General features: G+C 40.2%; 1 protein-coding gene across 3 annotated transcripts in view; it reads right to left on the bottom strand.

Annotated features, from left to right (window-relative positions):
- The window catches only part of ELP4 (elongator acetyltransferase complex subunit 4), a 442,046-nt gene that overhangs the window by 47,291 nt on the left and 369,001 nt on the right, over window positions 1-25,754 (bottom strand). The window lies entirely within an intron of this gene.

Genomic DNA, 25,754 nt, shown 5'->3' with positions numbered 1-25,754 from the left:
AGCTTTTATCTTTCAATGTGGGACAGTTTTAGGCTTAGTGCCCACGATGCAGAAATGAAGCAGAAATTTTCCTGAGCATTTCTGCATCTCCTTGGCAGAAAAACGCATGCGGTTTTTCCATGCGTTTTTGATGCGTATTTGCCATGCGTTTTTCCAATGCATTGTATAGGCAAATACGCATGCAGAAACGCACAAGAATTGATCATGTCAGGATTTTTTCTGCGAGTAAAATCTGTGCAGAAAAAATCCTGACCATGTGCACAGAACTTGCAGAATGTTGGAAGTCATGGGATAAGGTATGCAATGCTTTTCTGGAGCGTTTACGCGCTGCAAATACGCACCAAAAACGCATCGTGGGCACACAGCCTTATAAGTTTTACCGGCTGTCACAAAATTTTACTATTCCCATTTCTGGCCTTGCTGCCTAAATAACTTCTCTGACCAGGATACACCAGATTTTCTACAGGTGATCATAATCATAGCTTTGGGCCTCAGACACGAATGCCAGTGTGAGACAATACTCTCTATACACTCTCTAAAGTTGCACTAAACTTCACTTTTGCATCACCAATGGGGATTTTCCCAAAATGTATAACAAGAAATTAAATTTGAATCCTTTCTTAGAATGGCAAAAAAAATAAAATATTGAAACCTCTAAGTTTCTGTGTAACATGAATAGTCTAAAGATGGACAGAAAAATATTTGGCGTATGCCTAAAATTAACTGAATCAACAACAATCATGGTACAGATCTATATAAACAGAAAAGTAACTGACAAACAACAAGTGTCAAAAAGCACTAAATAAAAACAAAGCTTCAACTTAAACCGGGAGTACACAGAGTGATCATGTATTACCGCCAGCACAAAAGACAGCTATGTATATTCTATGTATAATAAAACAAAGGCAATCATTAAAAAGGTTTCTTTCCAAAGAACAAGCCATGAATACTGGGGACAATGAGAATGTTGATAAAGGGCAGCCTCTACAATGGAGGCACTTAGGCAGGGTTTTCATTCGATAACTTCAAAGCCTTACATTTTGCAGCCTATTCATGTCCTCTTAGCAGCGGAGAAGTTATCGTAATGAAGTGGAGTTAAAGAAAAAAAAAGTGAATTTCATTTGTCGTTACAAAGGTAAGAAAATATATAGCGTAGAAAGATTTTCCCCTAAATACTCTACACCTGATGTGTATTCAAAAATATTAAATACTGAAGATTAATAAGATTAAGCATTACGATTACAAATTGAAGGATGGAAGTTATGTAAGGACTTAAAGTAGAGCCAAGTGTTGTCTTTTAGGGCTTTGAATTTTTCGGTATATCCAACAAATCAATTTTTTTTTTTAGCAGCGTAAAAGGGAGAAACAAATAATAACAATACAATTATTATAGGGTATCTGATAGAGAAGGCTTTCTCTACTAATTTAACACACAAATTGATTTTATCTGCATATTAGTGGCTTAATTTGTGTTGACATGTTTTTGTTAGCAAAGTCCCACCTAAAACAACATTAGATGCAGAATAAGCCCCCAGGACACGCTAACATGCTGTGAGGATGATGCCCGCACCTTAAGATAGGAGTGTAAATCTGCTGCTCAGCATCGGTGCTTAATAGCACAAATCCTTCAGGCCTAAACATGTGTGTCAGAATTAATAATCAATAGGTTTCAAATCTTTATAGTAAACAAGAGCTCTACATTTCCATCTCTAATTGGTGCTTTCTGTTTTTGGACATTGCTTGATATAAACAAGAAAAAATGAGTAAGATTCACCAGTTCAAGACTGGACCATTTCCCCTATTCATGAACAGGCAAATTTGTTTCTTGTTCGAATTTTTTCGGTTTAGTTTTGACAATATCTGGGGAACATATGAAAAAAAGGAAATACGTTTCTGTTTATCAAATTTCATTTTATTCCTTAAGATCGCAGAGGACCTCCAAAATACATTGTAAATGGTGTTCCCCTTTTCACTGGCAATATCTTTATGTACTGGACACAATTTACGTTAAGAGGATGGAGCTAGAAATAGTGATTAGGACTGGCAAGGGCTTTATTTATTTTCATGTTATATGATTTATTTTTTCCCATTTTATTTCACATGTGGACAAATAAGGCCATTAAAGACTTTTGAGAAGGGTTTCAACATCAGATTGTTATTGCTGCTAATTTCCCCTGTAACTGAGGCCGGCATACTAAACCTAGTTAATCCCTTCACGACCTTGGACGTACCCATATGTCCTGGTTGGGAAGGGGTTCCCGACCTCGGACATATGGGTAGGTCCTGGCAATGGTGTGGGCACAGAAACTGTGTCCGCGTGATTGCCACCGGGAGCTCGGCTTACATGACAGCCGAGAGCCAGCTCTCACAGCCGGGAGCAGTGCCCGCACCGCCCTTGGCTATTTATCCTCCTAAATGTCGTGATCTGAGCCCCAGTGTGCCTAAACCACATTTAAAGTCCACATGTTTGGCATTTTTCTAAAGTGATGAGAGCCCGCCTAATTTACGGGTGCAAGTCTCCAGAAGCACAAGCTGGGCATATTGTACTGGGCATTTCAACATACTGGGCACTACAATGTACAGGCCCTACAACGTACTGGGCACTAAAATAGTAGATTTGTAATTTTCACTCAGCAACATCCACTGCTGCTTGTTTCGGGAAAAACACATGGAGTCAAATCATCGCTGTAGATAAATTCCCAAAAAGCAATCATTTCCAAAATGGGGTCACTGGAGGGAGGATTCTGCTCTTCTGGCACTTAGGGGCTCTGTATATGGACTCCGCATACTATTCTAGGAATATCTGTGCTCCAGGAGGCAAATAGCGCTCCATCCCTCCTGAGTGTCGCCGTGTGGCTAAGCAGTACTGTACAGACACATATGGGGTATTTCCACATTCAGTAGAAATTGTGTGATAAATATTGGTGCCACTTTTATCCATTTCCTCATGTGAAAAAAGTAAAATCTGGGGCTAAAACAAAATTTTTGTGGTAAAAATGTAATTATTTTTTCTTCACTGCCCAATGGTATAAAATTCTGTGACAAACTCGTGGTGTCTATATGATCACTACCAGCCTAGATGAATTCATTGAGAGGTATAGTTTGTAAAATGGGGTCACTTATGGGGGATTCTGATGCTCTGGCACCTCAGGGGCTCTTTCAGTGGGTCATGGCCCCATTAAACCAGAAAAGTAAAATCTGCACTATAATATGGCGCTCCTTCCCTTCTGAGCTTTGCACTGTGCCTGAAAAGTAGTTCACGATTACATGTGGGGTATAGCGCACTCAGGAAAAATTGCACAACAAACTATGAGGTCCATTTTTTCTTATTAGCCATTATAAAAATTAAAAATTTGGGGCTAAAACAACATTTTAGGGGTAAAAATGTAATTATTCTTTCTTCATCACCCAATGGTATAAAAGTCTGTGAGGCACATGTGGGGTATTTCTTCTGTTCTGGCACCTGAGGAGCTCTGCCAATGTGATATGAGACCCGCAAACCATAACAGCCAAATCTACACTTCAATATGGAGCTTCTTCCCTTCGGGGCTTTGCACTGTGCCTCAAAAGTAGTTTTTGATCACAAATGAGGTATTGGCATACACAGGATAAATTGTGTAACAAATTGCATAGTTCATTTTCCCCTATTATCCCTTTTGAAAATGAAAAACTTGGGACCAAAGCAACATTTTAGTGGAAAAAATGGTAATTTTCCATTTACTCAGTCTTATGTTATACAATTCTGTGATTCGCCTGTAGGTTAAAAATTCTGGCTACACACCTAGATGAATTCCCCAAGAGGAGCAGTTTCCAGAATGAGGTCACTTGTGGGGATTTACACAGTTTAGATACATCAAGGGCTCTGCAAACATGACATGGCGTCCACTATCTATTCCAGCCAATTATGCGCTCCAAAAGTCAAATGGTACTTCTTCCCTTCTGAACCCTGCCATGCGCCCTAACAGTAGTTTTCCACCATATATGGGGTATTTGTGTACTCAGGAGAAATTGCATAACAAATTGTATGGTCCATTTTTTCCTGTTACCCTTGGGAAAATGAAAAAAATTGGGGCAAAACCAACATTTTTGTGGGAAAAAATAGTTTTTTTTCATTTTCACAGCTCAGCATTATAAAATTCTGTGAAGCAACTGTGGGTTCAAGGTGCTCACCAAACCTCTAGATAAGTTCCTTGAGGGGTGTAGTTTCCAAAATGGGGTCACCACTGTTTAGGCACAAGAGGAGCTCTGCAAACGATACTATCTATTCCAGCCAATATTGCGCTCTAAAAGTCAAATGGTTCTCCTTCCCTTCCGAGTGCTCAAACAGTAGTTTTCAACCACATATGGGGTATTGGTGTACTCAGGAGAAATTGCACAACAAATTGTACTTTCCATTTTCTCCAGTTACCCTTGTGAAAATGAAACATTTGGGGCTAAATCAACATTTTTGAGGGAAAAAGCTAAATTTTCAATTTTTACTTCCTCATGGCTTTAATTCCTGTGAAGCATCTGAAGGGATAATAAAGTTCTTCAATGTGCTTTTGAGCATTTTGAGGGGTGTAGTTTATAAAATGGGCACTTTTGGGTATTTCCTGTCACACAGTCCCCTCAAAGTCACTTCAAATGTGATGCGGTTCCTACAAAAATTGTTTTTGCAAATTTTTTGGAAAATTCTAACTTCCTAACAATAAAGAATTCTGTTTAAAAAATGATGCTGATGTAAAGTAGACATGTGGTAAATGTTATTTATTAACTATTTTGTGCAATATAACTATTTGGTTTAAGGGCATCAAATTTAAAAGTTTGAATATTAAGACATTTTCAAAATTTTCGCCAAAATTACGATATTTTCACAAATAAACGCAAAAAATATCGGCCTAAATTTACTACTAATGAATTACAATATGTCATGAAAAAAAACAATCTCAGAATCACTTGGTTATGTTGAAGTGTTCCAGAGTTATTAGCTCATAAAGTGACACTGGTCAGAATTGGCCTGGTCAGTGGGGTGAAAACAGGCTTGGGGATGAAGGGGTTAAAGAGCAAATTCATTCTCCTGCATTCACTGCAGAGCTGATCTGGGTCTGCTAAGAGCAGCTCCTGCTTTCTCCCAGGCATGCGAGGAGGAAGCACTGCTCAGCTCTACATATACAGTGATCAAAAAGGAAGCAATGACAATAAACCATCTCTGCCTTTTGTATTGGGAGTACAGCCATCGCTGACGTCTAGCTCCCTGCTACTGCAGCTGCACCATCTGTGTGCAGCACATTACTCTGCAACGCCGTAATAAAACATCATTGCAGAATTATATGTGGACCAGTTTTCACCTGTCAAAGATAATGTTCAAAGTACGATCCTTTACCATAGGCAAAAATATCTGAATTCAAACTTTTTTAAAGCCACATTGTTTCTTCTCTTTCATAAATAGATTTTATGCTTCTCGACAAATATGAATATCCTGAATCAGTATTTTCAATGTGGAGATGACTCTTAAAGTGGTCTAAGGGAAGTCTAAAAGTCTGTTTACGCTGAACAATCTGCTACATATTTGCCGATCTGTGGTTGTTTATTGCCTGTTTAGAGAGGCTGATCGCATCTTCTATGCGCATGGAATGATCAGTAATAGTTCTGTGCACACAGGATGGCATGCTTCTTGGCAGCACATGTCCTATTAACAAAAAAAAAATTGGATCCCTTAAAACCACATATCAGAATAAAAATGAAAAGATGCCTGGTCATAAATAGTGTAAAATGTTCCAGTCTTGGACGAGTTAATTTGAGTTTTTCTCAGTTAAAACAAGCAATACCCAAAACATAAAACACTACATTTATTTTATTTCACTAATACTGTTAACTTGGAAATGTGGAGATCTTGTTTACACAGGAAATGTGCTAAGAACAATCATTTATTTAAGTAAACAAAAGATTATTTTATTTATTTTACTCACTTATCTAGCGCCATTAATTCCACAGCGCTTTACAGACATTATGGGCACTGTCCCCATTGGGGCTCACAATCTACATTCCCTATCAGTCTGTCTTTAGAGTGTGGGAGGAAACCGGAGAACCTGGAGGAAACCCATACAAACATGGGGAGAACATACAAACTCCTTATAGATGTTGTCCTTAGGGGGATATAAAGCCAGGACCCCTGTGCTGTAAAACAACAGTGCTAACCACTGAGCCATTATTTCACTCGACCAAGGAATATTTTTCTCTATCATCAGGGGATCAGCAGCCTGATTACATTGCATGATTATTGGGTCTGAGCATTGCTGGAAATGCTAATTTTCAATAATCGTGCAGCATAAATACATCCTGAGCCTAGAAATAGTGGATTAAAGAAAACATAATATTTTTGTGATCAATTACATTTTAGCTGGAGAAAGGCTTAGGGGCAGGGTTAAACTTTTTTTCTGTTGCAGCTAGTCATCTTGTGCGTTTTAGGCAGCAATGTACTTTACTTATCCATGTCATAGAAAAACAAATCCTTTCTGTAACCACTTGGCGAGGCAGTCTTTTCTTTCTTTTTTTACCCTGCTTTTTAAAGGGAATCTGTGACCCCATGGAACTTATCTGACCTCTAATATTGGTATACAGGTGATAAAAATGTAAATCTATACCTCCCTGTATGCCTCGTATCAGAGGACTTGTTGCTGTGAAATGTGTTTTTATTCAATCAGGTTTCTGATGCTTGCAGGCCCGAGGCCGGGAAGAAATCCCTGCCTACTGAGTTAATTACAATGTTTCCCCCCTCCCTTGCACATCACCGTGCCCAGATTTGGCCGTGGCAACTGCACATCGCAGAGCCCCGGGCCTGCAAGCATCAGAAACTTGATTGAATAAAAAGACAATTCACAGCAACAAGTCCTCTGATACGAGGCATGCAGGTATAGTAACATAGTTTTTATGGTTGAAGGAAGACTAAGTCCATCTAGTTCAACCCATAGCCTAACTTGTTGATCCAGAGGAAGGCAAAAAAAACCCATGTGGCAAACACTAAGCTCCACATTCCCTACTCCATACGACAATCAGACTAGTTCCCTGGATCAACGCCCTATCAAGGAATCTAGTATATATAACCTGTAATATTATACTTATCAAGAAAGGCATTGATGCCCTTCTTAAATTTTAACAGTGAATCACTCATTACAACATCATGCGGCAGAGAGTTCCATAGTCTCACTGCTCTTACAGTAAAGAATCCGCGTCTGTGATTATGATTAAACCTTCTTTCCTCCAGACGTAGAAGATGCCCCCTTGTCCCCGTCTCAGGCCTCAGTGTAAAAAGATCAGTAGAAAGGTCTTTGTAGTGTCCCCTCATATACTTGTACATAGTAGTAAGATCACCACCCCTAAGCCTTCTTTTTTCTACAGTAAATAACCCCAAGTGTAATAACTTGTCTTGGTATTGCAGACCCCCCAGTCCTCTAATAACCTTGGTCGCTCTTCTCTGCACCCGCTCTAGTTCAGCTATGTCTTTCTTATACACCGGAGACCAGAACTGTACACAGTATTCTAAGTGTGGTCGCACTAGTGACTTGTATAGAGGTAAAATTATGTTCTCCTCATGTGCATCTATGCCTCTTTTAATGCATCCCATTATTTTATTTGCCTTTGCAGCAGCTGCCTGACACTGGCCACTAAACGTGAGCTTGTCATCCACCAATACACCCAGGTCTTTTTCAGTTACAGTTTTGCCCAGTGTTTTACAATTAAGCATATAATTATACATTTTATTTCCTCTGCCCAAGTGCATTACCTTACATTTATCCCCATTAAAGCTCATTTGCCATTTATCAGCCCAAGCTTCTAGTTTACATAGATCCTCCTGTAATATAAAATTGTCCTCCTCTGTATTGATTACCCTGCAGAGTTTAGTGTCATCGGCAAATATTGAAATATTACTCAAGGTCATTAATAAATATGTTAAAAAGAAGGGGGCCCAATACTGACCCCTGTGGTACCCCACTGTTAACTGAGACCCAGTCTGAGTGTTTTCCATTAATAACCACCCTTTGTTTCCTATCACTGAGCCAATTCTTAACCCACATACATATATTTTCCCCTATCCATATGTATAGATTTACATGTCTATCACCTGTATGCCCCTAGTAGAGGTCAGATAAGTGCCAGGGGGTGACAGATTCCCTTTAAGAAGTTTTGTCGTATTCCAAGACAGAATGTTGGGTGCATGCGCATTCACAGCTGCCCGATGATAAGGTCATTGTGGAAATCGTGCAACCCTGGGCGTGATTACAGGGTCAAGGTAGGACTTTAGAGAGTCAAAACCCTGCTGAACTAGACTTATCATATTTGTATATGACAAGTGAGACTTAAAAGCGGTTTTGTTTTTTTCTAGGTTTTACTGGGAGAGGTCAACCATCTACTGTGTATGTGGGTCCACCACTCCCCACCGACAGATGATGGGGGATAGCGGTCCAGAAGTTTTAATTCAAACACCCGATCTTTTTGTTCTCCTATGGGATAAGCTGTGACACGAAATGTCTGGCAGCATCTTACTTCTACAAATAGTAATCCCATAAATTAGAAAGGACACAATAATTGCACCATGTGCAATTTTCTCCGACCATGGTAAAGGCTATGATAATCTCCTATTGAATACTGAGAAAAGTTTAAATGCATGATAGAGCTTTACATTTCTGACCATGAATATTGATTCATATCATAGTCCTCATCATTCAGGATGACTCGAACCCTTTCACGCACAAGTATGGCAGATGTTGGGTGGGTTGTGGACTGGGCTCAGAGTGCTGAAGGCATAGGGTCTGATGCCTCCATGTTTATTTTCCTAAGAAGTACAACCTGTGGCCCAGTTTCATTGGAGATCATAAAGTAGTTAATCACAGGTTTATGTCACCTACGGAGTTTAAACAATGTCTAAAAAATATATAAAACGTATAGGTAAAAAAAATAAAAGGAGCAAAATGTAAAAAAAATAAAAATTTGGTAGAGCCTTTTATCATAGTTACAGAATGAAGTTACCAGGTCATTGCCATCAAGACGTTAACAAAAAAAAAAAACACGGTGGAATTGCATTTTTTTTCCAACTTACTAAGAATGTTTTTTCATGTTCTTTGATATGAATTTTGGTAAAGTGAATGGGGTTATTCAAAACTACAACTTGTCCCACAAAAAACAATCCCTTATATTGCTATGTGGTTGAAAAAAAAGGAGAAATAAAAAGCAAAGTACAAAAAAAAAATAGCATAAAGTTTGTAAAACTGCCCATATACTTTAGATAGCCGTCAGTTGATCCCCTATATACGTGCATGACTGGGCAATCGTGTGGTTTTTTCTTGTAGCCATATCTGTAGGCCACTGCTGGAAGCCTGCGGCGGTTTATCACAGTTAGGATACATTCACACAACCGTATTTTCGATCTGAGTGTTATCCGGTAAAAAAAAGTGACAGCACTTGAACCAATGTTATTCAATAGGGCAGTTCAGATGAACGTTTTTTTACTGAATAACCACATGAAAAAAAACAATGAACCACGCACTATTCAACTCTGTATTTCGTATGACAATAGCCTAGCTAAGTCTATGGCTGTGCCAAAACATCAGATCCCTTACAGATCATACAGAAATTTAGTTTTACGGATATATTGCAGTTCTTTAACTGTAAATGTTTTTCAAAATTTTAATAACTGCTGAAAATATAAAAACAGATGCCATATGGTTGGAAAATTGTATGCTTTTCTAAAAGAAAATCAAACTATTTTTTATACGGTTGAGTGAAATAAGCCTTAAAGGGAATCTGTTAGCAGGTCTTTGGCTCCTACTTCTAAGAGCAGAATAATGTAGGGACAGAGACCCTGATTCCAGCGATGTGTCACTGGGCTGCTTGCTGCAGTTTTGATAAAATCCCTGTTTTATCTGCTGTAGATCTACCAGTTCTCTGAATGCTGAGCTTTGTATATCCCCGACCACACCACTGATTGGCCACTTTTGTGCATAGGCAGAAAGCTGCTAATCAGTGGTGGGGGGCGGGTTATACTGAGCTCATGAATATGGAGGACAACATGCAGCAGGTTTACTAGTCCTCTACTGATAAAATAACTTGTTTACCAGCAGGAGATTATCAAAAGTACAGCAGGGTCTCTGTCTCTATATCATGCTGGTGACGCCAAAAACCTGGTGACAGATTTCCTTTAAGAAACGTATTGGGTGTTGAAATTAAACATGTGCAGTCCTTCTTTTCACTTACGTTGTCTGTCAGGAAGGTCCTATATCTATAATATAACAGGGGATGCGTCCCTCTGGCTGAAGCCTCGATAGACTGCGCATGCGTGACGCGCAGTCTGGCTCCAGACAGAAGCAGGCATCCAGCCGTTACAGGTAAGAGGAGGTGTATGGCGCCAGAGATCGCGGTATGCGTAGACACTGAACGCATACCGCGATCTCCTGCGCCATACTTGCATACTTACCTGACCGGGAGGATCGTTGCCGCGGCGCCTCTCTTCTGGCTGGAGACCGGGGGCGGAGTGAGGCGTCGGATCGGCGTGTGCACATAGCGCTATCCTTCGCCATTTTACTGAAGACACATTTACAGTGTGTCTCCATCAAAATGGCGCCGAACAGCGCGGTGCTCCGGCGCAGCTCTCCTCCCCTGGCCTCCGGCAGAACAGGACGCTGCAGCGCTGGAGTACAGAGAAGAAAGGTGAGTATAACTGTTTATTTTTTTTTTGTATGTGTGTACAGTGTGAAAGGGATGAGGGGGCCACACATATCAGGATTGTGGGGTGAGGGGACCATGCGTATACCAGGATTGTGGGGTGAGAGGACCATGCATATACCAGGATTGGGGGGTGAGGGGTACCACGCATACCAGGATTGGGGGGTGAGGGGTACCACGCATACCAGGATTGGGGGGTGAGGGGAGCCACGCATACCAGGATTGGGGGGTGAGGGGAGCCACGCATACCGGGATTGGGGATGAGGGGAGCCACGCATACCGGGATTGGGGATGAGGGGAGCCACGCATACTGGGATTGGGGTTGAGGGGAGCCACGCATACCAGGATTGGGGATGAGGGGAGCCACGCATACTGGGATTGGGGATGAGGGGAGCCACGCATACCGGGATTGGGGATGAGGGGAGCCACGCATACCGGGATTGGGGATGAGGGGAGCCACGCATACCGGGATTGGGGATGAGGGGTGCCACGCATACCGGGATTGGGGATGAGGGGTGCCACGCATACCGGGAATGGGGATGAGGGGAGCCACGCATACCGGGAATGGGGATGAGGGGAGCCACGCATATCGGGATTGGGGATGAGGGGAGCCACGCATACCGGGATTGGGGATGAGGGGAACCATGCATACCGGGATTGGGGATGACGGGAGCCACGCATACCGGGATTGGGGATGAGGGGTGCCACGCATACCGGGAATGGGGGTGAGGGGAGCCACGCATACCGGGATTGGGGATGAGGGGTGCCACGCATACCGGGATTGGGGGTGAGGGGTGCCACGCATACCGGGATAGGGGATGAGGGGTGCCATGCATACCAGGATAGGGGATGAGGGATGCCATGCATACCGGGATAGGGGATGAGGGGTGCCATGCATACCGGGATTGGGGATGAGGGGTGCCATGCATACCAGAATAGGGATGAGGGGTGCCATGCATACCAGAATAGGGATGAGGGGTGCCATGCATACCAGTATAGGATGGTGGCAGCACAAATACCAGGAGGGGGGCAGCACATGCCACACATACCCGCATTGGAGACCATATACCAATAAAAATGCTCGCCACCCGGGCATAGAATGGGTTCAATAGCTAGTACATAATATAACTGTCGAGCTCAGATGACTTTTTTTCTAATACATGATTTAATGGGAACCGGTCAGCAGGTTTTTGCACAATAAACCAAACCCATCTATGTTAGGTCACTGTAATTCAGAATAAATCTATACCTTCTTTTATGTAATCCTTGCTTTCGTTCCAAAGTAATCCCTTATCCATTTTTGTTTGAAAGGACCAACCTTTTTAGTTGTCGTTTTTTAGCAGCTTAACAATGTCAATACTATGTCTAGATCACAAGGTCACATATCCTATGCTTACAGGCTTTGGCTTGAAGAAATTCAGGAACAACTCCATGATCTATTGATCAACGCCAGTCTGGAGCCTAATGGTTGTTTGTTGGCAGTAAAATATCTAATACTAGGTAAAATGTCTATCTACAGTAGGTCTACTGATATTGAAATCAATGTTCAAATATAAAGGGGTATTCAATAACAAAAAGTTATCACCTACCCTATAGAGAAGTGGGGGTCAGACTGCGAAGACCTCCTCCGATCACTAGAATAGGGTTCTTTTGTCCTTCTATCCTATGTAATGAAGGTTGTTCTGTTATACTATCTATGTTAGAGAACTACTCTATGGCTAAATATATATTTATATTACAGAAAATACCACACATAAAAAGATGAGGGTATGTTAGCAATTCATCCCTGGTATATACTGACAATATTCTTATATCCCAGTGGAATAACTATTAGATGAGCGTATGTTAGTACGGTAATTTATCCCTGGTATATACTGACAATATTCTTATATCCCAGTGGAATAACGATTAATATTTTGGCTGAAGGCTACACACTAACTTATGAAATACATTTGCAACTAATACATTAGCAGGTATAAATGACTTCAGTACCGTTTTTTTCTTGCTATGTCTTTTTTCAAGAAATTTTACATCACGCGACAGTCACATGAAAAGTTGTGCATTCCTATGGAATTTAGCTGCTGCTCTACTAAATGTCCCTGGGAGCCCCAGCGAGAGCTACAACCAAGCTAAATAGAAGTTTACAGAAAATAAGACACCTAGGGCTACACCGAGCTGCCAACCTGATGTGCTACCTATTGTTTCTACTTCTCGACTTAGCATTCTGTAAATGAATCCTCTAAGACACAGGACATATGCCAGCTAGCAGTTCTTTGTCGGTCTAAGGAACTCTGAGTTCTAGTTACTGAAAGCTGAATCTTACAATGAAACAAAGGCGAGTTTGCTAAACTAGAAACATTCTGAAGTCAAAAATTCCAGCAGCGCTACATAACTACAAAGCAGAAAAGGAAGGGAATGACGCCCAAATATTTTTAACTGCAATGTAAAAGAGACATGAGAACCATGTAACTTAAGTGAAAATGGAAGAAAAAAACAAAAATAAATCAGGAAGTCATCCACAAATCAGGAAGTCATCCACAAATCAGGAAGTCATCCACAGCTCAGAACTGGTTATGGGCGAACACTAAAATACTCGGGTGCTCGATGCTTGGGTCGAGCACATTGGAATACTCTGGTGCTCAACCCGATCAACGAGCCCAATGTAAGTCTATGAGAAACTCAAGCATTTTTCAGGTGGCTCCCCCCAGCGGTCTGCAGAGGGCCTAAAAATTGCCCAAATTGATGGGAACAGTGCTCAAATGACATGGGAACAGCATGGGGAAGACCCCTGGAAGCATTTCTGACTCCCAGGTCACTGCTGTCAACAACGTTGTCAGAGGTATTACGCCACTTTTACGGACTCACAAAAAAACATGCAAAAACAAAAACAAAATGGATTTTCCTGGGAAATACGTTAAGGAACATCCTTTCCATGGTAATGACTTGTATATACGGCAAAATAAATAACTAAAAACAAAAATACTCCTCCACACCTTGGGCTATGTTCACACTTAACGTTTCTGATGCGTTTTTGCACTTTTGCATTGCTTTCAACCGTGACAAATGCATTCTCCAGGAAATATCATTTTAACATTTTACAACCTTATCTGGCAATGTGGTGTGTGACACATCATCCGACACATCCTGTTTCATTTATGAAGGAGGGACAGAAAGTCACAAAGCCTATTTTTATAGGGCCATCAGGCAGCCTTTACTATTCTTAAAGGGCCAGCAGTCGACCCTCACTATTCTTAGAGAGCCACCAGCCGGCTATGTTTTATTGTTCCCATTACTAAAGCGTGGGTCTCCTATACTGTTATTGTGTATGCTGTGAGTGGCAGGGCTGCCCAAAATTTGGATGCACCCCAATACCCCTTTGAAGAGACTTAGAGGAGGGCCTCCTGAAAACAATGTTCAAATTATTAGGAAGTGGGTCTCCCATTGTGTTTGCCTATGCAGTGAATGCAAGGGTTGCCAAAAATTTGGAGGCACTCCAATGCCCCTTGGAAGAGACGTGGAAGAGGGCCTCATAATGTTCCCATTAGAAAGGAGCGTGTCTCCTATACTTGTAATGCCCATGCACTAAGTGTATGGGCTGACAAACATTTACCCCTGGGGGTATACATGAACATACTGTATAAAAATATTTTTTTACGGGCATCATAAACACCCTTTAAAAAAATTATGGGGGTGTTGCATCACGGACCACGGTCACCCTGGTGATATGGTGGTGGAGGATGAGGATGAGAAGGAGGAGGACCAGAGCAAATAGCCAAAATCAGGAAGCGTATACCCATGTGTGGTGCATGGACCATCACCTTCAAGCCCAGTTCCCCGTCCCTTGCCACGCGCCTTGTCCATTTTAAATGGAGGACAATATCTTCCACACTCACTACAAATGGCTGAATTTGGAGTGAAGTTATATGTAATCCGTGTGATGGAGAAATCACAGCTTTAAATATCTGGCCTGTTGGTAACTATTTTGAACAGCAAACCGGTGTCAAAAACTTTGCTGACATACTGAAAAAAAAATTAATGGAGGCCAGAAATGGCAGCATTTTCTGAAAACGTATATATGATCTGTGTGACAGAGAAAACACAGTTTTAAATAGCTGGCCTGTAGGTAACTATTTTGAACAGCAAACTGGTGTCAATTGCTTCACTGACAGACTGAAACAAATTTTTAATGGATGCTAGAAATGGCAGTATTTTCAGCGCAATTATATGTGATCCATGTGACGGACAAACCACAGTTTTAAGTAGCTTGATTTCTAGCACTGTAATATGGAAAGAACCTGGCTGTATTCTGCAGTGCCAACAAGCAAATGGCGCAGAACAACAATGTTCTCTGGATTGCTTTTTAAGCAAATAATGAGGATTACAATAAAAAAAATTATTCCTGGCCCGAGACCTGGGCCTATTTCTAGAAATATCTAACAGCAGCAGCAGACAAAACTGGAATGGAGCCTCTTGTGCTATATGCACTGCAGTCTGCTATATACACTGCCTGCCAGCCTATATACACTGCCTGCCAGATATCTCTGCAGATGGATTAGTCCTCAGAAGGACTGTTTGTTGAGATGGATATGTGTCTGTAATATAGTTTGGTACACCTACACTAACTAGAAACAAGCATATCTCTCCCTAGCTCAGCGGCACCTCTCCCTACACTGTCTGATTCCGGAGTGACTGTGTCAAGCTCAGCGGCACCAGGTTTGATATAGACCTGATGATGCTGTGTGGCCAGCCAATCACTCTAATGCCACAACCAACACGGCTACGGCATTACAGTGTGTGGCAGACAATCCCTGCATGTTCATTGGCGCTTAGAGCGCCAAACATGCAGGGAGGGGACCCGAGCTCCCGCCGAGCAACCCTGGAAATACTCGGCGAGCATCGAGCAGTAGTGAGCATGCTCGCTCATCACTACTCAGGACCCCTTCACATCATACAGAAGAATGTATCCATAGAAGTGGCTTTCCTGGCTTAAGCAGCTGATCACTGGTGGTCAATGAACCTGGACCTCTACAAGAGCTCAAAGTCTGCAGTCTATCTCACAGGTTTATTCTTGAGGGATCATTTGGGGACTATGGCTCGGGTCCGGGGCCGTGACTGGTCTTAAGTACCAGTCATTACGACAGCCCATGAAAGTATGCACAACTCAGCTTTTTGGGACTAAACTTTGAAAAGTAGGCCTAATATACAATATAAATTTGAATGTTCTTTTTTGTTCCCCACTTAACATATTTGCATAAATGTCAGTGATCTTTCACCCAGCAGGAATTTCTCATGCAAAAGAAAATGATTCATTTCAGCACAAAAAATGGGGTCGTATCATCAAGAACAACAACAGGAATTTTGTCTGATCCCCAGAATCACATCCAAAGAGGTGTGGAGTGGTGGGGGTTGACACAATGGGATACAGTATATAATTGTTGCAATTAAAGGGAATAGAACTATAGGGGGGCATGTATTGGTATGTACATAAATTCATGCTAAAAATAAAGCCATTTTCAAAACCCTTCCATCTACACATGAAAGTGCCCACCTACCAGGAATTCCTCTTGAAAAGACCCCTCAGACTCAGATTGTGACAGTATGTCACATAACATGTTATTAACTATGAATATGCATGACTGTACTATGAAGACCATACCGGCTGACAGCTCCATCTAGCAATAAATAAAACTAGTTCAGATACAGCGAATATCTCAAGAAAACAGACAGTTTCACATTGAATCCTCAAATTCTGCTTCTGACACTGACTTTACTTAATTTAATCCTAAAGTAATGACGCCAAGTGTTATGTTCCAAACACCAATCATGCCGAGGATATCTTCAGTAGAATAGAAGGTTTTATAAACAAAGTAGTAGAGGGAAGAAGTGTAGATGTAACTGCAGTGACTTAAGTCATGAACAATCGATGGCTATTTCACAGCTTAAAAGGTGTCTTCTCATGGAGATTACCCCATGTGCACACGTGGTCACTTCTATCCAGGCCTATTTCATGAGCTTAATTTTTTTTTAAATTCTGTGGAAGCAGGGTTGAAAAGCACTGTCTGACTTTCATTTGTTCATTTTCATAGATTTTTAATTTATTACTTTTGTCAGATTCAAGTTATTTCTGTGACCATTGTGAGTTTTTCTTTCATTAAATGAGGGGTACCAACAATTTTGACCATGTGTGTATATGCCCATTTACGGCATATGGACATTACAGAAGGGTCCAAAGCTCAGGACAACATCTATGAACCAGAAAGGAGTGCCACTATGAGATGCTACCATTCTTGTGAACGTGAGTGGTCCTGTACTATTTGGAAAGCCATTCTTCTAAACTACCTCTTCTTAATACAATTTCACCTACTTCCTCTGGCAAAATCAGCTGTATACTGCAGGGAAAGGACCTGGGAAGATTACCTGGTTGTTTTGTCATTTTGAATGAGGTTGTCCTGGATAAGACAATCTGTTAAATATAACGTATGGAAAGGAGTCACATGGGATCAAGTTGATAGCTCCATTTGTTATGGCACCACAAAAGTCAAGGTGATATTCCAAAATTATCTGGCAAATCATCTCTTAGCTAACATTATGCATGTTTTATTTATTATGCTTTGCTTATATAGCGCCATCATAATCCACAGAGCTTTATAAACATCACTGTCCCCATTGGGGCTCACAATCTAGATTCCCTATCAGTATGTCTTTGGAGTGTGGGAGGAAACTGGAGCACCTGGAGGAAACCCACCCAAACACGGGGAGAACATACAAACTCTTTTCAGATGTTGTCCTTGGTGGGATTTGAACCCAGGACACCAGCGCTGCAAAGCTACAGTGCTAACCACTGAGACACCATGCTCAGTAGTTTTATTTGTCTTTTATTTAGCCGAATGTGCATGTTAACACAAAGGCAAAAGTAAAAAAAAGGATAAAAAACAACTGCAGCCACTTCTCAATGGCTAAATAATATAATCATATAGGATAAATTCAGAATGGACATTAGATCTAATTGGATGGATCTACAGGCAAACGTTCTAACACACACAATTAAAAAACAAAGTAGCACTCTGCAACGCTAAGTAAGCGAACATGAAATATATGAAACTTGAATAGCATTAATGCTCTAGAAAATAGAAATAAATAAGAAATCTTAGCGCATAAATTGGCCAATTCATGTGTACCTGGTAGCCACAATAAGGCGTTTCTCATTATACCAGGACCCTGCCAATGTGAACTCCTCTCTAAGAGACATAAGCCTGCTTGTGTGTGGGAAAGCAAGATCCTGCTGCAATTAAAACCACCTGTGGCCTAGAGGCGGAGTGCTCAGTCAGAGCTTATAGATATGAACAGAAAAAACTCTATCTGAATTTTCATATATTTCATGTTCGCATACTTAGCGTTGCAGAGTGCTACTTTGTTTTTTTATTTGTTTATGGAGCTAGCTGCTCCTATTAAGCACCTGTACACACCTATTTCTTGTTTTGGATGAGCCGGTATTGCATACATCAGACTGTCTTTACACGACGGTAATACCTGGTATCTATAAAGTGAGACTATCTTGCACATATTCAGCTAGTTTGTACACTTATAGAATAGAAATATAGTCAAAAACTGTAGTGCTAATATATCATTAACATCCACCTTGAACTCCAAGTATCAGTGTGGAGAGTTCTTCTAGCCACATGGCTATGACTATAAAATAATCACAAAGTAGTGTTATATAGTAGTTACTATTAATAAAGTATCCAGCTAAATATACCATAATAGAACACATTCCTTACAATGTTGAGTAACCCAATACCAGAAAGTAATATGTGAGCAACCAATCAACAACTACACAAATCTAGTAATCTTTTCTTGTGTCCATATCTGAATCAAATATGGGCACGGAAATTAACTAAAAGTGATCTTTGAAGCTCAGCCATTTGATGGCCACAGAGTTTTGTAGCCAAAAGCTGTACGAGAGATCCAGAAGCTGCATGTCACATCTGACCCAAACTGTGACCACCATTTGTAAAATAACACGCATCTAAAACAGAAGGTACAAACTTACACATGTGCTAATATATGCTGTATTCACTTTAATAGATTACATAACAATCTTTCTTTTTTCCAAGAGGAGTTGAAGATGAAGGAAAATGGAACAAAACTATCTCTCCTTGAATGCTCACCTAGCAAGTGATAGCTGCGATCCTAAATGAGATCTTTAAGACTTTGCCCATTTGGGTTCCATATGCCTCCTTGTCATTCATTAAATCTGTGCTGTTTCCAATCCTCAGCACCTCAATTATTATTTTTTATTTTGTATAAATTAAGCATTATGTCATCAACACAACATGGTAAAATTCAATAAAAACAATGTTAAAGCATTACATATTCTAGCCCATATTTCACAAACAATTAATTTTCTGTGAATGCAAACACATTTGCTTTTCTGGAAGGCAGTGGGGAAAACAAAATATGGTCGGATGTCGTGGAAGTAGAAGCCAAGCAAGCAGAATGCAGTGGAGAGCGGAGCATGAATCCACTTCACATGGTTCTTTGTGATTTTCCCACATAAATGAGCTGAAAGTGAGTAGAGAACAAACTGGAGAGTCAAAGATCATCACTTGAGCTAAATTGGTGAACAGCAGACAACCCTCTCAGAACACTTCACATAGTTGAGCATCCGGTGAAGTAGTATAACAACATTGAAGACAGAGGAAAACAGCCGCCTTCTCTTCGCTTGTCCAAGCATGCTTCAATTAATCTTCAAGGATTTACAAGCACTTGACATTGACACCTTTACACAATCTCATTGCGTGTACACCACAAGGCGTCTTGCTTTACCTCCATGTCAAGTTTCAAATCGCATTATACACATGCCAAAATTTACCACAGCTTCTGGCTCAAATGAGATGATGGAAATCTGTATGAGGGTTCATGTTGTCATAAACACAGAGTGATCATAATGATGTTACTGAAGTGATGTCCAAATACCGCAGGCGCTCATCCAAGTATCCAACCATTCAAAATTTACTTTTTGTAATTCCATAAATTCCAGAACAATTTCAAACATTTTTGTTTTCTCTCGTCATATAAGATGTCAACATTCTCGTTTACTCTCGCCAGTTGTAAGTCGCCTATCTTCAATTGGTCCTAGGTCCTGTACACATTAGTTTTTATTTGTCTCTGTATACAGTCCAATGTGTTCGGCAAATGAAGGACTTTGGTATCTGGTTTAACAGATAAAACATGAGTTTTTCATGACATAGTTAAATGGATGCCCAAGAGTGATGGATGACATGATAAAGCATTCATACTCAAAAGCTATGAGGGCATCCATTTAAAGAACAGGCCATGAAAAGCAATTGACAAGCCCATGACATGTGTTTATTGGATACCTGTGCTAGATGACATACAGTGGCATCTGTCACCTAGAGGCTCCTATTTTAAACGCATTATCATTTTTCATAGGACCTAGTTAGGAATAGCACAGTTTACCCTACTTCTTAGCTCTTTTTTAAGGTGTACTTGTGTATACCAGCTGGAGACCATGAGGACATTCTTTAGGTTTCCTTACATATAAAACTAAACCATGAGTTACTCATATATAGAAATTAGAAAAATGTGACAAGGGGTTTGTCAAAATTATTTTCAAGTTACTCCATCAGCAACTTCCAAAAAGTATGATGTTTGAACCTTATGTAAGATCTTTGTCAAATATGTCCCAATGAAAAGTCAAAACCTTATACATTAAAGGGATTGTCCAATATATTTTATAAATATTTATCTTAAAGCTCTAACCACTTTTGTAATTTGCTTTAATATAAAATTCCCTACCATTCTCTCTATCCAGCTAATCCTTATAACTTTTTTTTTCACTTTACTTCCTGTAATATTTAGGTTGAGGGTAGTTCAAATGGGACATCACAGGAAGATGGCCCAGCAGTTTCTTCCCCAAAGCGTCTATCACCCCTCTTGAAACAGCATTTCATCAAGGGGTAGTGCTGCAAACACTTACCCTGCGTCTATCACGGCCCTTTGATGATGCCTCATTTTAGAGAAAGAGATGGCAGTGAAAGATGCAGGGATTTTGGCGGCGGCTATTGAAGCTACGGACACTTTTCCATCTTCCTCTTGAAACAGGACATCATCAGGGAATGGCAGTGACAAAGAGGTGTCAAGTGACAACAGAGGTGCATCTTTCCTTTAAATTAGACGTCATAAAGGGGCAGCGATATAAGCCTTTTCAGTGAATTGTTGATGGAATATATGACATCACACCTTTTCAATTTTTGGAAATTTTTGTGAATTTTGCATCACAGTTCTAAATTCTTGGAAAGAATGTGTTGTGGACAGTGAACACCGAGCATGTACTCTTTGGTCTCTGTCTGACTAATAGAGCACGCTTGTACATCTTTTAATGTGAATGTCCACTGTAGATGACGGAGATAAACACAACATGTGGGACCCAGGGAGCTTTATATACATAAAATTTATGTACATGCTAAATCTAAACAAAATTCTGATGTGAACAGGGCCTTAGTCCTTGTAGCTTCTGGTCTGGCTTGTTTCTGCTCATTGCTCTGTCACTGATTTCTAGGGATTATAGGGATTAAAAAACATATCTCCTTATGGAAATAACGAGAACTTGATAGATGACTTGCAACAATCAGAGACAGGCTCTATCTTTACAAATATCCATGTTTTATGCTGAAAAGAACATTTAAAAGATACTTGGAACAGATATCTGAGAATGAGATGACTGAGCAGACTAGAGATGGGAGACTGGTCCTCTGGGCTTCTCTGATTTCTCTGTATAGCCACAGAATTTCAGAGTAAAACATGGATTTATGCAATAAATCCTGTCTCCGATTTATGCTGCTCGTGGCTCAGACAGCATGAATTGCCTGACAGGTTCCATTTAAGAATGAAGTCCAGACCAAGAGACTTATGAGGTTTCTACACAGTGACATACAATCTATGGAAATACATTCCCTCTCTGCTTTTAATAATCATTACAAACAGATAACTTCAAAGAGATCAATTTCCACACATCCAAGGAACAATCCTATCTGATATACATTATTCCCCAACTCCAGTCCTCAAGAGCCATCAATGGATTCTGTTTTCAGGATTTCCTTAGTATTGCCCAGGTGATAATTCCATCATCTGTGCAAGGAAATCCCAAAAACATGATCTGCTGGTGGCTCATGAGGACTGGATTTGGAGAACATTGTATTATAGTATATAATGTCAATTTGAACAGTGAACCCAGATTAAATTGTAGATAATTCTTGCTGCCAAACAAAGAATCCACAAGGCTCAAGGCTCATATGATACTTAAGTGTTGAAATAGGATATCGAAATTTATAAGGCAAAGACATAAGGACAAAGTACATGAACAGTCATTCAGCCCTGGCTATGGTTCAATTCAATTTCATAGTTTTTAAGCTCTAGCTCATCTTCTTTGGTAACACCCATGTGACTTCCAAATTCTTTTAAATCCAAGAAGTCTACTTACATCACTATTTAACAATTATATAGAAGCTTACAGAACACAAGCTAACACATTTTCTACTAAGCCCTTATTAAAAAAGTCAATCTAAACCAATGTTCTTTTAATTCAGAAGGCCCACAGGCATACAGTCTTGCCTTTTTGAAGATTATCCAACCCGTTATTCAAGGTATGTGAAATGTTTTCCTCTTGTTTTAATCAAGAAATGTCCTTAGGGAACCTCTAGTTTGCCAAGAAGAGGTGTTAAATAGAGTGCCTGCCCTGGGTCTCACATGGTGTCATTATCTCTGTCGTCTACAGTGGAAGGATGATTAGCAAGAGGCAAGTTCTGTTCTGATCACAACAGTCCACGTTCTGTCTCAAACATGGAGAATGTAGAAAACTGGTGTGTCTGATTAATCATTTCAAGCCTAACTACTGGAAACTCGTGTTTTGATCCTTAGAGCATGCAACAAACTTTATAACTTGACCAATTACCTTGCCATGGTATAAACTGGCTGATTCAATTTCTCCCACAATGGCCGTCCATTGGAGTAAATATGAGGGTCCCTTCTTATACCAATTGATGGAGTTCCCAGTGTGTAGTCCTTAACCTATGACATTTTCATTGCTTATCCTGTGGATAGCTGATGTAAATCATTCATTGCAATACCACCTTAAATTTAAGAAAAACCAAGAAGGATATCTAGTATCAATGACACAGATATTTACCTAGTTCCATCCTGCAGCTTCTCCATTTAACATATATTATATAGTCAGATCAATAATGCCATCTGGCTAATACCTTGTAGGTCCCAATCCCCTTTGTGCCTTCAAAACACCTCTGACTCCACAAACACTCTAAAGGTTTCTGCTGGTATCTACCACAAAGATGATGGCAATAAAACCTAGCAAGTCCTGTCAGCTGTGAAAAAAGACCTCAGAGGACAAAACTTTTTCCCACTACATCCCACAGAAGCTGAAACAGATTGAGATCTGTTTAATTTATGGGGCAAATTAACACCATATATTTTTGGCAGGACACATTATTGTCATGGGTGTGTCAAAGGTGACAGACAGTTGCCCTGCAGTTGGTTGCAGGAGATCTCTATGTTTGGCATTACAGACATCTTCTTAGAGGCTGGCTGTCTCTAGGACCCAGCAGCTACCTCCCTCTGGCTAATTAGCTCCCTGGTCTGAGTGCATAAATACCTGGTGTGTCTGAGAGGGAGGTGCCGGCGATATTCATTACTACTTGTGAGGCTTTAGCAAGAGCAGTACGTGGTCCTCTCCGGAGCTTGAGGCCGTGTGCACATTTGGCTGGAGTCGTCTAAAGATAAGCAATCCCCCCGTTTGTCTACCCGTAGCCATACGCCAGAGAAAGTCAGGGCGAGGCACGCGTGCGGTGATTGGCGAAGAGCCAATATAGGGACAGTAGTTGAGACAGGGTGACACTAGACCAGAATATGAGGTCTCCACTCCCCCCTTCCCTAGTGTCTGGGCTCCCTTTCCCTCTTTCCTCTGTGCTGCACTAAGTCTTTCCCACACCCTGCGTGACAATTATACTACTGAAAAAGGCCAGTGACCTAAAAGAGTGTACTTGGCCATGAAAGAGAGTAGATGTCAAACCAAGCAGAATATTACAAGCACATCAACACTGCCCTTTCTAACCCAGGTAAGAGACACATAGGCAACCACCCGTCCACATGATGTAACATAAATTGTGATCTTTCAGGCAAGGCTACCTACTTACTTCACTCCATGATGTCTGAACCTTTCTTGTCAAAGGCAAAATTAGATTTATCAGCAATTTGTGCTGGGATCAGACCAGATGGTCTAGCCTTCACTCTCTATGGGCCTCCATAAGCCCTAGGCACCCAGGACCCTATTGTCAATTAACTGGCTGTCCTTCCTTTGACAACTTTTGGTAGGTACCAATCACTGTATGCCAGGAATACCTCATGAGAAGTACCACTATTGGGATGCTCTGACCAACTTATCAATTTCTTTTCTGCATTCAACTTCATAAGCTGAGTCTTTATTTTTCCCACTGCCTTTGCCATTTTAAGAAAAATGTTATTCATTTCAATGTTAGAGGCTTTAATTGCATGGCTCATTAAAACAAACCTGATCTTCAATAACCAGCACTAAAGATTGCAAATTTGGAGGTTTTCTGGGAAAAGGGTATTTTTTCTAGAAACTGCCCAAAAGTTTGTCTGCAGGTTATGCCTGGTATTACAGCTTAGACCCAATCAGCTTAATGGAGCAGAGCTGTAAAACTAGTGACAATCTATCAGACAGTAGTTCTTTTTCTGGGAAAAAAAACAAACACACTGAAATACAAGGTTTCCAACATTAGTAAATGATAAGTTAATGATTTGTAATTCTGTTTTTCTTACATAGTTTTTGCTATTTTAGACCTTATGCTAAACTTGAATGCACACCTACTTTTACAGATAAAAGCATAATTAAACCTGCACTTGAATATTTTTGCCAAAATTCACATTAGCATATTTTGCCACTGTATAATTGTGGTCAAAGGTTTCTTTTATAATTCCATAATAATAGTAATAATAAAGAAAAAGCAAGTGAGGAAACCATTTTCTAAAGCTTATTAAATATATGCTGTGGTATAAAAAAAATTAAAAAAACACATAATAAACTATTAATGACAGGAAATGTTAATTAATTTCTAATTCTCTTTTCTATTATTTGGATTTCAGGAAGGTTGATTGGACTTGATCCATCACTTTATGGAAAATTAATTATTTCGAATACACGCGCTACTTTATGCAGCCCCTTTGATTTACATTGAGAAAAAATTCAGCAGAAGTAATTGAGGCAGAAGAGGATACTGGCACCGACTGAACTCAATTTTCATTCCAAACTTCTGCGGAATCCCAAGGCACAACAATATCAGATGCAAGGGGAAAAACAAACAAAAGACAAGTGAAAAGGCAACATGAAGGGGGAATATTACAAGAATCACACAACAAAGGCTCCACAAAAATGTTTTAGTGCCATAGACGGGCATTGAGCGCTCCATTCAGGCAAGGTGAAATAAGATATCATATGGCATCCTGACAACTGATGTCTTCATTTAAATGTAAGAATTTACATTCTAATTAGAAAGAATTTACATCTTAATCAGAGGCAGCTGTATTATCTTGTTACTGTTTTTTTCAAAGATAATGAACTAAAAAAACTGCTGTGCTTCTTCAACCAGAAATTAAACAGCCAGCATGTAGTAGAACTTCATAGCTTACCTGCGGTAAAAGCGGTTATTAGTATTTGTAAGGTTTAACTCTTCTACTCTCGGGTAGTGATGGAGGATCTATACTGTCTCCATTTGACATACATGTGATTGCAAACTCTGGGTAAAGTTAGACATAGATTTGGCTTTAATAGATCTTAATCCTTACACACATACATACGTACACACACACACATATATATGATAGATAGATACATATCTTATATATCTTATGTATTTTATGTATTCAGACCACTTTAAATTTTTCACACTTTGTTTCATTGCAGCCATTTGGTAAATTCTAAAAAGTTCATTTTTTTCTCATTA

This window comes from Phyllobates terribilis, unplaced genomic scaffold (assembly GCF_046119375.1).
Source record: "Phyllobates terribilis strain yellow unplaced genomic scaffold, ASM4611937v1 Scaffold_13__5_contigs__length_258822181, whole genome shotgun sequence".
Taxonomy (NCBI): domain Eukaryota; kingdom Metazoa; phylum Chordata; class Amphibia; order Anura; family Dendrobatidae; genus Phyllobates; species Phyllobates terribilis.
The sequence above is the reverse complement of the archived record's forward strand: the minus strand, read 5'-3'. Positions and strand labels throughout refer to the sequence as shown.